This window comes from Vulpes vulpes, chromosome 15 (assembly GCF_048418805.1).
Source record: "Vulpes vulpes isolate BD-2025 chromosome 15, VulVul3, whole genome shotgun sequence".
NCBI lineage: Eukaryota > Metazoa > Chordata > Mammalia > Carnivora > Canidae > Vulpes > Vulpes vulpes.
The window spans coordinates 106,148,908-106,162,479 of NC_132794.1; the positions used below are offsets into that span (position 1 = coordinate 106,148,908).

At 37.9% G+C, this 13,572-nt stretch overlaps 1 protein-coding gene across 1 annotated transcript in view; it reads right to left on the minus strand.

The window, feature by feature from the left end:
* FAM204A (family with sequence similarity 204 member A) overlaps window positions 1–2,936 on the minus strand; it is a 65,049-nt gene extending 62,113 nt beyond the window's left edge. The window contains exon 1 of the mRNA XM_072740203.1: window positions 2,769–2,936. The gene's annotated coding sequence lies outside the window, so the exon portion shown is untranslated. The remainder of the gene's footprint in view (window positions 1–2,768) is intronic.
* Between the last annotated feature and the right edge of the window lie 10,636 nt (window positions 2,937–13,572).

Here is a 13,572-nt window from a genome sequence, read left to right on the forward strand (position 1 = left end):
GCAGAAGGAGAAGCAGACACGCTGCAAGGAGTGTGATGAGGAACTTGATCCCGGATCCCGGGATCAGGATCTGAGCCAAAGGCACTCAACCGCTGAGCCATCCAGGCATCCCGAGAGAAGGATTTTAAATCAGCTATTATAACCGTGCTTATGAATGTTATAAAGAACTAACAAATATGAATCTCAATGGATAACTAGAAACTATAATAAAGATCTTTTGATATAATTTCATATGTTCTTGAGGCTCTGTTCATTTTCTCCCCAATATTTTTTCCTAAATGTCTTTCACATAGAATTATTTCTACTGATTTTTCTTTGAGTTCTCTGTTTGGCCATCTCCATTTTTGTCCTGCTGATATGATGAAATTATTATCTTTCGGTTTTGAATATCCATTTGGTTCTAATGTGCATATAATTAGAGTCTTAGAAGGAGAGGGAATGGGATAGAAAAACTTTGAAGGTACCTGGGTGGCTTAGTCAGTTAAGGTCTAACTTTGGATTTCACCTTGAGGTCATGATCCCAGAGTTGTGAGATCAAGTCCTACATCAGGCTCTGTGCTCAGCAGGGAGTCAGCCTGAGATTCTCTCTCACACCCTACCCTCCCTGCTCTCTCTCAGTCTCTCTCTCTCTCTCAAATAAAGAAACAAAACTTTAAAAACAAAGAAAGAAAAACTTTAAGTAAATTTGGTATATGTAGATGTAATATATATGAAAAATGCCATAGGGAAATAGGTATATTCTAAGATACAATTTTAGATTTCATATACGTTACATATGAATGTATGCATTCAAATGTAGATTACATATATATTAAATCAGAAAGACATAATCATAGTCAATATATGTGTGTCTTACAACAGAATTTCAAAATACATTTTTTTAAATTAGCAAGTTAAAGGGGAACATAGACAAATCCATGATCATAGTTGGAAATTTTAACTCTCTTTTCTCAATAATTTATTTTTTAAAACTGACTAAAAAAATTAAGATATAGGTGATTGAAACAACATTATCAACCATCTTGACCTAATTGATGGTTACAGAATACTATCAGCAGAATACACAATTTTTCAAGTGCATGTAGAAAATTCAGCAAGCAAACCATATGTGGATCATACAAGTCCAAATAGATATAAAAAAATTGAAGGAAGTATATGTGTTCTGACCACAATGAAATTAAATTAGAAATCAATAGCAAAAACACATCTAGATCCCTTCCGATATTTTAAAATTAGACAACACATTCTATGTAACTCATAGATTAATGAAAAAATATAAAGAGAATATAAGGAACATATAGGGAATTAGAACATGTTTTAAGCTGAATGATAGTGAAAATATATCAAAATTTGTGGGATGTAAGTAAAGCACTGCTTGCAAAGAAAATATAACTTGAAATGCTTTTATTAGAAAAAAAGAATAAAATAAAATTAACGACCTATGCTTTGGCCTATAAAAATAAGAGCAAAGTCAGCCCAAATTAACTAGAAAAAAATTGAGGGAAGAGCAGAAATTAGTGAAATTTTTAAAAACCACATATAAACAATATAGGAAATTAATAAGACCAAAAGTTGGTTCTTTGAAAGGATTAGCATTCTTGAATACTTTACTGATACCTTGTCTTTGCTATGCTGCCTTTTTAACCTTAAAGCACTTTTTTTTAAAAAACCTAAAGCACTTTTTTCTCCTATCCCCACCCATCTACAGGCTCAGGGCAAATATCGGTTTCTCCAACACATTTTCCAAAATTCTGCCAACTGGAAATAACCTCTTCCTTTCAAACAAATATTTCTATATTTACTTTAATGTCATTTTGTATGATAAGAATACAGAACATTTGAAATCATGCAGCCTGATTCACAGAAAGAGCAGTAACTATAATCAGGAATTAAAATTTTAGCCTTTATTTTTTTCCAGTGGAACAAAAAATATCTGGATATTAATCAAAATCTAAACCAAGAAACTAACAAGATTGCTATCAACAAGAAAAATTTAGGCCAGCCCGGGTGGCTCAGCAATTTAGTGCCACCTTTGGCCTGGGGTGTAATCCTGGAGACCCGGGATCAAGTCCCACATCCGGCTCCCTGCATGGAGCCTGCTTCTCCCTCTGCCTGTGTCTCTGCATCTGTGTGTGTGTGTGTGTGTGTATGTGTGTGTGTGTCTCAAGAATAAATAAATAAAATCTTTAAAAAAAAGTTTAAAAAAAAAAAGGAAAATTTGAAAATATAAAGAAGGAAAATTTGAGGGAGTAGAAATTAATGAAATAACTTGAGGCAAATTTTCTTTGACATAAAAAGAGCAGAGTAGTTCTTAGAATCAAACATTTTTCAGTCCCAGTCCACTTTAAGAAACCTGACAAAATAAAAAAAAAAAAAGAAATCTGACAAAATTATGGTTTTTCTCCCCAGATTAAAAAAAGAAAATCGCAAACAAAATTTCTGTATGGTTTCAGATGTTTCGTGGGTCTTAGTTAAGAATCCCTAGCTTAGAGGGGCACCTGAGTGGCTCAGTGGTTGAGCGCCTGCCTTTGGCTCAGGTCATGATCCTAGAGTCCTGGGATCGAGTCCCACGTGGGGTTCCCTGCATGGAGCCTGCTTCTCCCTCTGCCTATGTTTCTGTGTCTCTCATGCATAAGTAAAATATTTTTTAGAAAGTGCAATACAGTTGTTATTTCAAATTTATTTTGAAAAATTTCATATATCAAGAAAAACTTCAAAATAATGCGGCAAAAATATATATACTCTTAGTTTAAGAAATAAAGCCTTACCAAGATGCTAGAGTGGCTCCAATAGTTGAGTGTCTGCCTTTGGCTCAGGATGTGATCCCAGAGTCCTGGGATCGAGTCCCACATCAGGCTCCCTGCAGGCTGCTTCTTCTCCCTCTGCCTAGGTTTCTGCCTCTCTCTCTGTGTCTCTCATGAATAATTTAATAAAGCCTTAAAAAAAAAAGAAAGAAAGAAAAAGAAAGAAAGCTTTACCAAATGCTGTTAAACTCTCCCATCCTCCCTTCTTTGAATGTATTTCTCTATACACGTTGCCATTAATAACGATTATATTGAGTTTTATCAATACCTTGACTTTCCAATATAAGTGCACTCACTGTTAAGAAATATATAGCTTAATTTTGCATGCTTTTGAACTCTAATAAATTGTATTATACTATATACTTTCTTCTGCAACTTACATTTTTTACTGAATGATGTGTTTTCTGATATTCACTCAAGTGGATGTACCTCCCTGCTGTCCATTCACTCTCCCTGCATCAGAGTATTCTAGGAACATATTTTGGTTCACTTTTTTATTCTGTCTTCCATGACTATTTAGACTTTACAGCTTTTTGCTGTTACCAAAAAATGCTTCTGTGAACATTCTTGTACGTAAATTTGTATTCATGTGCTTAAGAGTTGCTCTAGAGCAGTGGTTCTCAAAGTGTTGTCCTGAATCACAACTTGTGCATCAGAATTTCCTCAAGAGCTCATTAAAGGCTGATTGCCATCCCCACCCCCAGAGTTTCTGATTCAGTACATCTGTGATGGGGTCCAAATATTTGCATTGCTAACAAGATCTCAGGGGACACTGAGACTGCTAGTACAGGACCTCTGTAACTGTAAGTGTAACAAAAAACTTTAATGAAGTTTCAGATAACTTTTGGTCAATTTATTCCTAGATATCTTATACATTTAGTTGCTTTGTCAGTAGTGTCTTTTAAAAATAAGATTATATTTTTTCAAATGTTTGCTGCTAACATATAAAAACACAAGTGATTTTTGTATGACAGTTTTCTAAACTTTGCTCAATTTCAAAGTGGTAAAACCAGACTGTCTCCATATTTCGATATGGTAAGTATTGCAAGATGCTGGAGTAACATCTACAGAACCTTTAGGAAAAGATTTGGGTCACTTTGGTCAAGTCATCACTTAGATATAAAAGGAAAAGGAAGGATATCCTCAGATCACAAAGTTTCAGACTCTCTTTTCTGCAGCTTGCTAGAGGCCATACTCCATAATATTAGGTATGAGTTAGAATAAAAAACATATTGAATGGAGATACTACTGTAAGATAAATTTGAGGCAACCACTACATAAAAAGAAATGAGTAAATATGAGCTCAAGCAAGAAGGCTACTTCTGCTATCAGGTTCAAGTGATATATATATATATATACACACACATACACACACACACACACACACACACTAGTGCACAAAATAGATAAATACTCTGGAACCTTAGATTTAAGAAACAAAGATGAGGATGGGGTACTTGGGATGCTCAGTTAGTTAAGTGTCTGACTCGATTTCAGCTCAGGTCATGATTTCAGGGTCTTGAGATCCTGAGGCTCGCCTGGGTCGGGCTTGCGCTCAGTGGGGAGCCTGCTTGAGAGTCTCTCTCTCCCTCTTCTTCTCCCTCTGCCCCTCCCACCTCCACCTCCTCCTGCTTTTGCTCTCTCACTGAAAGAAGAAGAAGAAGAAGAAGAAGAAGAAGAAGAAGAAGAAGAAGAAGAAGAAAGAAGAAGAAGAAGAAGAAGAAGAAGAAGAAGAAGAAGAAGAAGAAGAAGAAGAAGAAGAAGAAGAAGAAGAAGAAGAAGAAGAAGAAGAAAGAAGAAGAAGAAGAAGAAGAAGAAGAAGAAGAAGAAGAAGAAGAGGAGGAGGAAGAAGAAAGTGGAATCCAGTATGCAAAACCTTGTGTCTTTCATGCAAGAAGTAAGGAGCCTATTGTTTGTAAGAGATACGCTTATAATTCTAGAAACTAGGAAATACTATTACCTTTAGCCAATTGAGTAGAAATGTAGGTTTACATTCAATGTGTTTTAAAGCATCAAAGGAGACAATATTGTACATGCAATAAAAGGTGTATAGAGAAGAGACAATAAAGAAGTATAAAAAAAGGGAGGGAACATCTATAGGTAATGATTACAATGAGTAGAGTTACAAAAATTCCCCATAGGCTCATATTGAATTTAAAACTTTAATAATATTTTACTTAGAATTTTTTAAACCAAAGCACTACAAACATGATTAGAAATAAAATGATGGTTACTTCATGCACAGAAAATCTACTGAAGAGAACAGTTTTACTTGGGAAAATGTTTCTGAAGATTTTGCTTTGTATGGCAGGCCACAGAAAGATATGTTTAAATCGACTGCGAAAAAAAAAAAGTTTCTAAATCTCATTTATTTTATTTATCTATCAAATACTTATATCATGCTTTTCATGGGCTAGCTATTATTCCAAGTGCTTTACAAAGAGGAACTCATTCTATTAGTCAGGATTCTGGCAGGAAACAGATGGCGCACTCAAATTGGATAAATCGAAGTGAATTGAACAAAAGGAATATTTACAAAGGTGTGAGAGGGATTTAGACAATGCAGTACAGGACTGTGCAACCCGCTGCACTGGCTCACAGCCGCAGGAAGCCTTTCCACCACGGGCCGGCCTGAAGGCACAAGCAGAGAGCCTGGTTAGAGGGACCCGAGAGTGCCCGTGGGTGGGTTGGACAACCATGGTGACTTGGCAGGGAGGAACAAGAACAAACACCCCGACCTCACTTTTGTCCTGCCTCCCATCATCCAAACAGGACAGAAAGCCAGAGAGGAAAGAGCTCAGTGTTTCCACCTTTATGGGCCAGCCTCCCAAGGTACAGAAGCAGAATGAAGAAGTGTCCGAGGAGGATTGGGGAGGCAAAGAAAAGATACTCAGGATGTTCATATTAACCCTATGTAGTAGCTACTATTTTTTTTTAAGATTTTATTTATTTATTTGAGAGAGAGGGAGAGAGCAGAGTAAGAGAAAGAGAGAACACGAGCAGGGGACCACGCAGGGGGAGAAGCAGACTCCCCATTGAGGAGGGAACCCCAAGTGGGGCTCCATCCCAGGACACTGGGATCATGACCTGAGCCTCCTGGGATTGTGACCTGAGCTGAAGGCAGGTGCTTAACCCCTAAGCCACCTAGGTGCCCCTGTAGTAGCTACTATTGGTGCTTTTTTTTTTTTTAATAGCAACTGATGCACAGAAAGGTTAAATAACTTGCTCAAGATTGCACAGCTGATAAAGGATAGATTCAGGATTTTAATCCAGGAAGTCTGGCTCCACGGCATGAGGCCCATCTCACTTATCATGATTATACTATAAGCTTATATATCTTATTATAGTCGTGCTCTATTTTTTTTATTTCCCCCAATGCTGTCTGATATACTGGGATTTAAATGCATGAAAAAAAGACCATTGTAAGAGTCACTTCTGACTTCTTTCTACCACTTGTTAAAAGGCTGGGAGGCATTTTTACGTTATTGTAGACACTTAACTACCAAGACTCCCATTATGATTCATAGATCATTTTGAAAATTGAGCAATTTTCATGATAGGCATACTTCCCAGCAGCCTTTTAGTATACTTGGGAAGATTATAGCCAGAGGAAACACAGGAGGTGAAAATTTGGTCTCATTTATAAGTATTCAGTTGTAAATGTGGATTGTGGTTTCATTAAATTCGTATACTTGAAGTCTTTTTAATTTTCCAATAGAATTGTAAGAATCTGACAATTCTTAATAATCAAGATGTAAATCCTTTCTAGATTTTTTTGCCAAATAATTTCAAATATTAAAATAACAATCATGAGTTCAATATAAAATAAGCCTATTCCAGCAAATAAACTAGAGAGAAAAACATGTTTTCATGCTGATTTCTATCTTCAGCTTAATATTCTCTTGAATAAACTACCTACTAGAAGGCTCAGAATTGGGAGCAAGCACAAGGCTAAAGTGACGGCCAAATCCAATACTGTTTTCCTAGAGGTTTTTGTGCCATTGATGCTTTTTTTAAAATCCCCCCCCCCACCTTTAACTCTCCTTTATCTACCCTCCTGTCATCTTGTACAGCTTCCTTTTCTTCCACTTGTCTGCCACACATCCACACCCCAGGTGCTCTAGCCATCTCCCTCCTCCCTGGAGCACCACCTTTTCATACCCCGTTTCTTTTCATTTTGCTCTTCCTTCTGTCTTGAATGACCTTCTCTGATACGTGGTAATTCCTGCTTTCCATTTGGGAGTTCAGATGCTGCGGTCTGTGAGAGGGCTTTCCCAGCTCCCCTACAAAGAAATCCTCACTCCCTTCTATGAGCTTCTAGGATCTTGGGTTCCTATCTTTTCTGAAGCCCTCACTAAATCTTGTTAACTTTACTTGCTTGTATTCTCTTTGTGTCCACTTAACCGTGACTTTAGAAGGCCAAGACTATAGATTGCTAAGAGTTTTCAAGAAGTTATGAATGCTCAACTGCTACCGAACCAACTAAGAAGAATCAGTTCTATGACTCTTCCACCATTTCCCAAGGACCAGAAATCCCTTCAAAGTTTATTTAGGCTTTTTTCTGTGCCTGCCACCTACAAGAAGAGATTCAGAGGATACCCTGATAGCATGAAAAATCATATCTATCCTGTTCTGCATTTTAATAATACTAGGATCTAGGAGTTAAATATATGTGTGGTATAGTTCTTCAGGAGGTAGATTTAACACTTCTCATGAGAACCGAGATTCCCAAATTATTAATAGTTTCCCTAGTGCTCAGCTTCTTATAATGATGCCCTCAGCGAATTCATTGAATTTTAAATATACTAAAAATTATATTCATGCTCAAAACATTAAAAATGTCCAAGTATTATTTCTAATTACCTTCCTCTGAATAAGTTTTTAAATTAGAATATGAGAAGAGCCCATATCATCACAAACCGGGAGGAAATTTTGGTTGAAAAAATACTCTTCCACACTCTGAGTGTTAGAACAAGCAGATCTTTGTTTTAAATTTGTGTGAGAGAGTTGATCTTTTTAAAAAGAGTGAGTGAGCCTCTTCCTGGATCTCTTTTCGGGTCTCAGATGCCTTCATCCATAGGTGTTATTTCAAACTGCTCCAGTCTGAGCTTTCCATGGGGTCCACCCACCAACCCACTCCATTTCTCCAAATTATTGTTACCCACAATGCTTCCTTCAGTTTATACTGAAGCAATCATTTCTTTCCTTTTATCCCCTCTACCACTGACTCCTGACCGTTCCTCCTTCTGCTTTATCTGGGAGTGGAATAGAGTGAGGCCAAGTCCACAGGTCGCTTAGTTTCTGCATATGATAGAGCTGGAGGTGTAATAGAATGTAACAGCCGTCCCTTTTCTCACCTCTCCCGAATGCACCATATTGGATATGAACTCTCAGGAATGTGTAACTTTAGTCCACCTGTGATGTAATTTGGTGAAGATCTTTCATTCAGACAGCCTTTTCATTTTTTCTCCCTGTGGCCAGACGAGTCCCCAGCATTACTTAGCAGCTGAGATACGATATATGAAAGTGTATTATAAACTATGAAGCATAGGACTAAGACATTGTCCTTACCAAAACTATGAGGAAGCAGGGACATGTGTAAATGTCTTTGAAACTAGAATTAGCTCATTGTAAAGAAAAGTGTTTCATCAAGAGAGCTCAATGTGCAATTTGAGGACTTAAAACACAGTAATATTTTTTCATGGTTTCCAGAACTATATTCTTCTTTCCTGAGAATCTGTGGCTTAAAAAGTGTTATCTAAATCCTCACTTATGTTGGCTAATGAGTTGGAATGTATTGCTGAGTTATGAATTTGACTTTCTAGTTCTTTCTTTTTCCTCATCTGCCATATGGTATACATTTATTTTTAATATTAATGTGAATTAAAATTAATTTTGCTTAAGGAACTTGGAAGACTTTTATACCATCCCTTGAGGTAGCTGGAAATGCCCTGAAGTGGAACACGCTAGGACTAGGAGACACTAATCTAGATTGTTAATAGATACTAGGTCAGGGGGCACCTGGGTGGTGCAGTTGAGTTAGCATCCGACTCTTGGTTTTGTCTCAGATAGGGATCTCAGGGTCCTGAGATTGAACCCCACAAAGGGCTCCATGCTCAGTGGGGAGTCTACTTGAGGTTCTCTCTCCCTCTCCCTCCCCCAATGCTAGCTAGCTCCCTTGCTCACTCTCTCTCTCTCTCTCAAATAAATAAATAAATCCTTAAAAGAGAGAGAGAGAGAGAGAGAGAGAGATACCAGGTCAGGATTAATTGTGTGTTTTTGTGCTTTCTATTATAAAATAGAGTGCTACCGGTGGTTGGGTTGCAGATAATCGTTAATCCCAATGTACTGAAACGAATGTTTTGTTCTTTAATACATCTCTGAAGTTAATTCTTGTGATGCAACCATGACTCATTTTCTTCTTATGGCTCATAGTCTTTATATGGATGTTAATAGTAAATGAATTATAGCTCTTTTGGTAGTTTTTTAAATTACAGGAAAAATCTACCTCGTGGTTTACTCAAATGAACAGTTCTAATATTTTAAAGAAGTAATTTACAACTAATAATTTACAACAAGATAGGTTCTGCTGTTAAAGAAAAAAGCATAAGATGAATGATAAGTGCTTGGAGCTTTCCTTTGTTCTTAGCATGTTGGCAATTCCTGTCATTAATAACGATACTTGGCTTTAATGTGGCAAATTTCATTTGAGGCGTTTAAAGGACTTTAGAAACTTTTTTGTTGTTGTTGTTATTCTGCACAGTATTCCAGAGCCATGGGTGCTCCACCTCAGAAGAAGAAACGGAGTTTTATTAGGAGTTAAAAGAAGTTTTAGGACCTAACATCAGTCAGCAAGCCTTTTGGACGGGAAATAAAGATTGTATCAAATTCCTATGGATTCTTCTTTACCAGCTCTCAGGGAAATACTTCTCTTTCAGCCTAGAGGTGAAAAAAGCAAAGATGACCCTTTCTATACTGCTCAGGAATGAGATGAATTATTCTACCATATGCAAACCCTCAAAATCCTTCTGTCTATGAGTCTAGGGTAGGTCAACCTATGAACTATGAATTGGAAATTGTTGCTCAATGAGTCATATTCTCAAGGTGATCTGATAACTGATAACTTGTGTTCTCTAAGCTACAATTTTCTTCAGAAAACTGTGAGCCATCACTTATGCCTAAATGAGAGCCTCTTGAAGGCTGGAGTTTTACTTTTTCATCTTTATATTCTCAAGACCTAGAACCTGGCACAGAGTAATTCTCTCTCTCTCTCTCTCTCTCTCTCTCTCTCTCTCTGATACACCTGCACACACACACACACACACACACACACACACACACACACTGGTTACCAACTGAACCAAATGAATCAATGTCAGTAAGTCATAGAGAAACATAACCCCTTCAGCCCTATAAATAACATTTAGTATACAAAGTGCAGCAATAGATTGAATCAGGGCTAGTTACTCCTGTTTCTTCCTAATGTCTAATGAATGATCCTGCTGATCATCTCAGACAGCCTAATTCTTTCTCTTACTTTGGAACTCATTCCAATTTTCTTGTACATCTATCTGTTTGAACCTTAGCAAAAAAGTGGTCCCTGTGATTTAAGGTGCAGTCCCAGTAAGCATGTACTCTAGAGTCTTTACATTGGATTTGACGAAGATGACAGATATGTTTCTCAGTTTCCTTAAATAGTCAACAGATCCAGCAGTTCTGTGGCTTTCCTACAGCTTTGGCAGGCACTGACAAAATGCTCTAGGACAGGACCTAGTCTTCTTTCTTCCTTTGTAGCTAGAGTTGATCTTGTTGTTAGTAACAGCTTTGGAAAACATCCGGAATATTGAAGACAAAGGGTACATGTGGTAATGAAATGGAGAGTAGGTTGCTAAAGTCAGATGTTCTCAGAGTACACTGTACTTTGAAGGCGTTGAGCTGGCCAAACAAAACAAAAAGAATCTTGCCTCTGCTTTTGCCTGTGTAATTTATTCCTGTTTAGTTAACAGAAACATTGCTCTTCCAAATTTCCAGGTTAATCTTCAATTTTGTAATTACATTAGTAATTAGTATAAATTACCATAATTAATGGAGAATTAATTAACAAAGCTGAGAATTCTTTATTCAAGAATTTTAAATATTGGGGCACCTGGATGGCTTAGTCGGCTAAGTGTCCAACTCTTGATTTTTGGCTCAAGTCATGATCTTAGGATCATGAGATGGAGTCTATTTAAGATGGTCTCTCTCCTTCTCTCTATAAAAAAAAAAAAAAAAGAATTTTAAGTACTATAGTGTTCTACATAAATAAGCTAACGATGATGATCAGACCTTAAGTATTGCAAATCATAGAAACCATTTATCCTTGGATACCAAGGATATAATTTTATCTTTTATTCCTACAAGGAGAAACAAAAAAGAGGTTAATCCCAAACATTATTTTGTCATTCTAATCTATACTGTTTTCTTAGATGACAGGACGATTACCAGTGATTAGAATCATAGTTAAAAATATTCCTATTACGGGGATCCCTGGGTGGCGCAGCAGTTTGGCACCTGCCTTTGGCCCAGGGCGCAATCCTGGAGACCTGGGATCGAATGCCGCGTCGGGCTCCCAGTGCATGGAGCCTGCTTCTCCCTCTGCTTGTGTATCTCCCTCTCTCTCTCTGTGTGTGACTATCATAAATAAATAAAAATTTAAAAAAATATTCCTATTAAAAATACATAGAAATCATAACTATTGTCTTATTGCCTCAAGAAAATGAGATTAAAGATGGCTCTTCTTTACTAGGATATAATTCCGTGTCATAACTCTATATCGGGACATAACTCACGTGTTTAGATTCAGGGTGTAATGGGGATGCAAGATATGAATCCCATTAATGACAACACAGTGAACAATTTGATCTCACTTATTTAGACTCCGGGTATGCCCCAAATCGAACATAATTTGCTTAGTATTTCTAAATTTTCTTCAGTTTGGCTATAAAGACCATAGTTTATTAATGGGACTCCTATCTAAAGAGATACCCTCATATGTATTAGCACAGGCTAAAATTGCATCAAGCTACCTTGAAACCTATGCTAAAGATCCACTAGCACTCTCTCTCTCTCTCTCTCTCTCTCTCTCTCTCTCTCTCTTTCTCTCTTTCTCTCCACTTGGAAAAGTGGAAGGGATAGTGGAGGTGCTGAATGCTGAAACTGGCTAGAGAAATGAGGAGTCCCTTCCTCATTCATCCAAGAAAGATATGTTACATCCCAGAGAACAATGTTAAGACAGAAATGACTCAAAAAGGATTATAGGGGAAAAAATGAGACCAATGAGAGCCTTGTCATCCATCACAAAAGACCCCTCAGCTATGCTAAGAGAACAAGGATGTGAGGGGAAGTTCTAGTTGGGTCCTCCTCCAACCTCCCCTACTCATTCTTTAAATATACAAATAAGTTGGAGGCCTTAAAATCTGGGTAAGTTGGAGATCTCTGGATGGCTCAATGGTTTAGCACCTGCATTCAGCCCAGGTAGTGATCCTGGAGTCCTGGGATCGAGTCCCGCATTGGGATCCCTACATGGAGCCTGCTTCTCCCTCTGCCTGTGTCTCTGCCTCTTTTTTCCTCTCTGTGTCTCTCATAAATAAATGAATAAAATCTTTAAAGAAAAATCTGGATAAGTTAAATCGAGCAATACCAGAATACACCAGGCTCCTAGGTCCTCTAGATCCACACAAAAGCCACCCAAGTGCCAAGTCCTAGGAACCAGAAGCTTTAGATCTTGTTTTCCAGTATGTCGACCAGAATGGAGGGTGATAGGGGAGAGTCAAGACAGGATGACAATTCAGGGTTGTTACAGTTGTTTCTGATGAGGCTGGTAGCTTGGGCTTGGAAATGGGATTTAGACCCTAGCTTTACCCCATACTATGTAACTTAACCTCTGTTTCAGTTTTATCATCAATAAAGTGAGGTAATAACAGTACCTCGCTCAGAGTTATTCTCAGAATACAAATAACAATAGCCAACGTTAACCAAACATTTACTGTGTGTCTGGCATTGTGCTAATCTCCTGACGTCTGTTATCTGTCTTCTTCCTGTTATTACTCTCATCTTATAGACGAGGAACCTAAAGCTTGGAAAGATTGATTACCTCACCCAGACATTCACCTAAAAGATGGCAAGTCCTCAAGGGAAAAATAATCCATGTAGTATGTGACACAGTGCAGGCATTGCTAACTAGTCAAGAAATGACAACCATTATTATGCCCATGCATCTATCTAAAAGTGTTAGGACATCAAATACTCTGGAAAGTAGAGGGAAGTGTGAACCTGCCATTGTCTTTGGGGCTGGATAGTTAGCAACCCCAGCTGTGGGTAAGACAACACTAGCATTTTGCCCTGGGCTGTGAGATCAGTCCACAGGCCTTCTTTAGCACAGATCTCAGGTTTCTGCCTTTTGTTCTAATAAATAAAGAACCAGACTGAGATGGAGGAACATTGTGTTCTAGCCCCATGGTTGAGTGCACCTTGATGGCAAACCCAAGCCTAGGTACATTAGCGTATGACATACTGGAAGATCAGTGCGTGTTGCTACCGGATTTACTTTTTTTCAGGGGTGGCTATCACTGGAGTTGAGGACCTTTGCTCCAGGACACCCAGGTGGGTACACGGCCTGACAGAGCTGTTCCAGTTCTCCCCCACCACCCCAGCTAGTACAGACACAAAAGGAAAAACCAAGAATATCGACCTCCTTTTGAAATTCTCTTGATTTCTTAGATGGAGATGA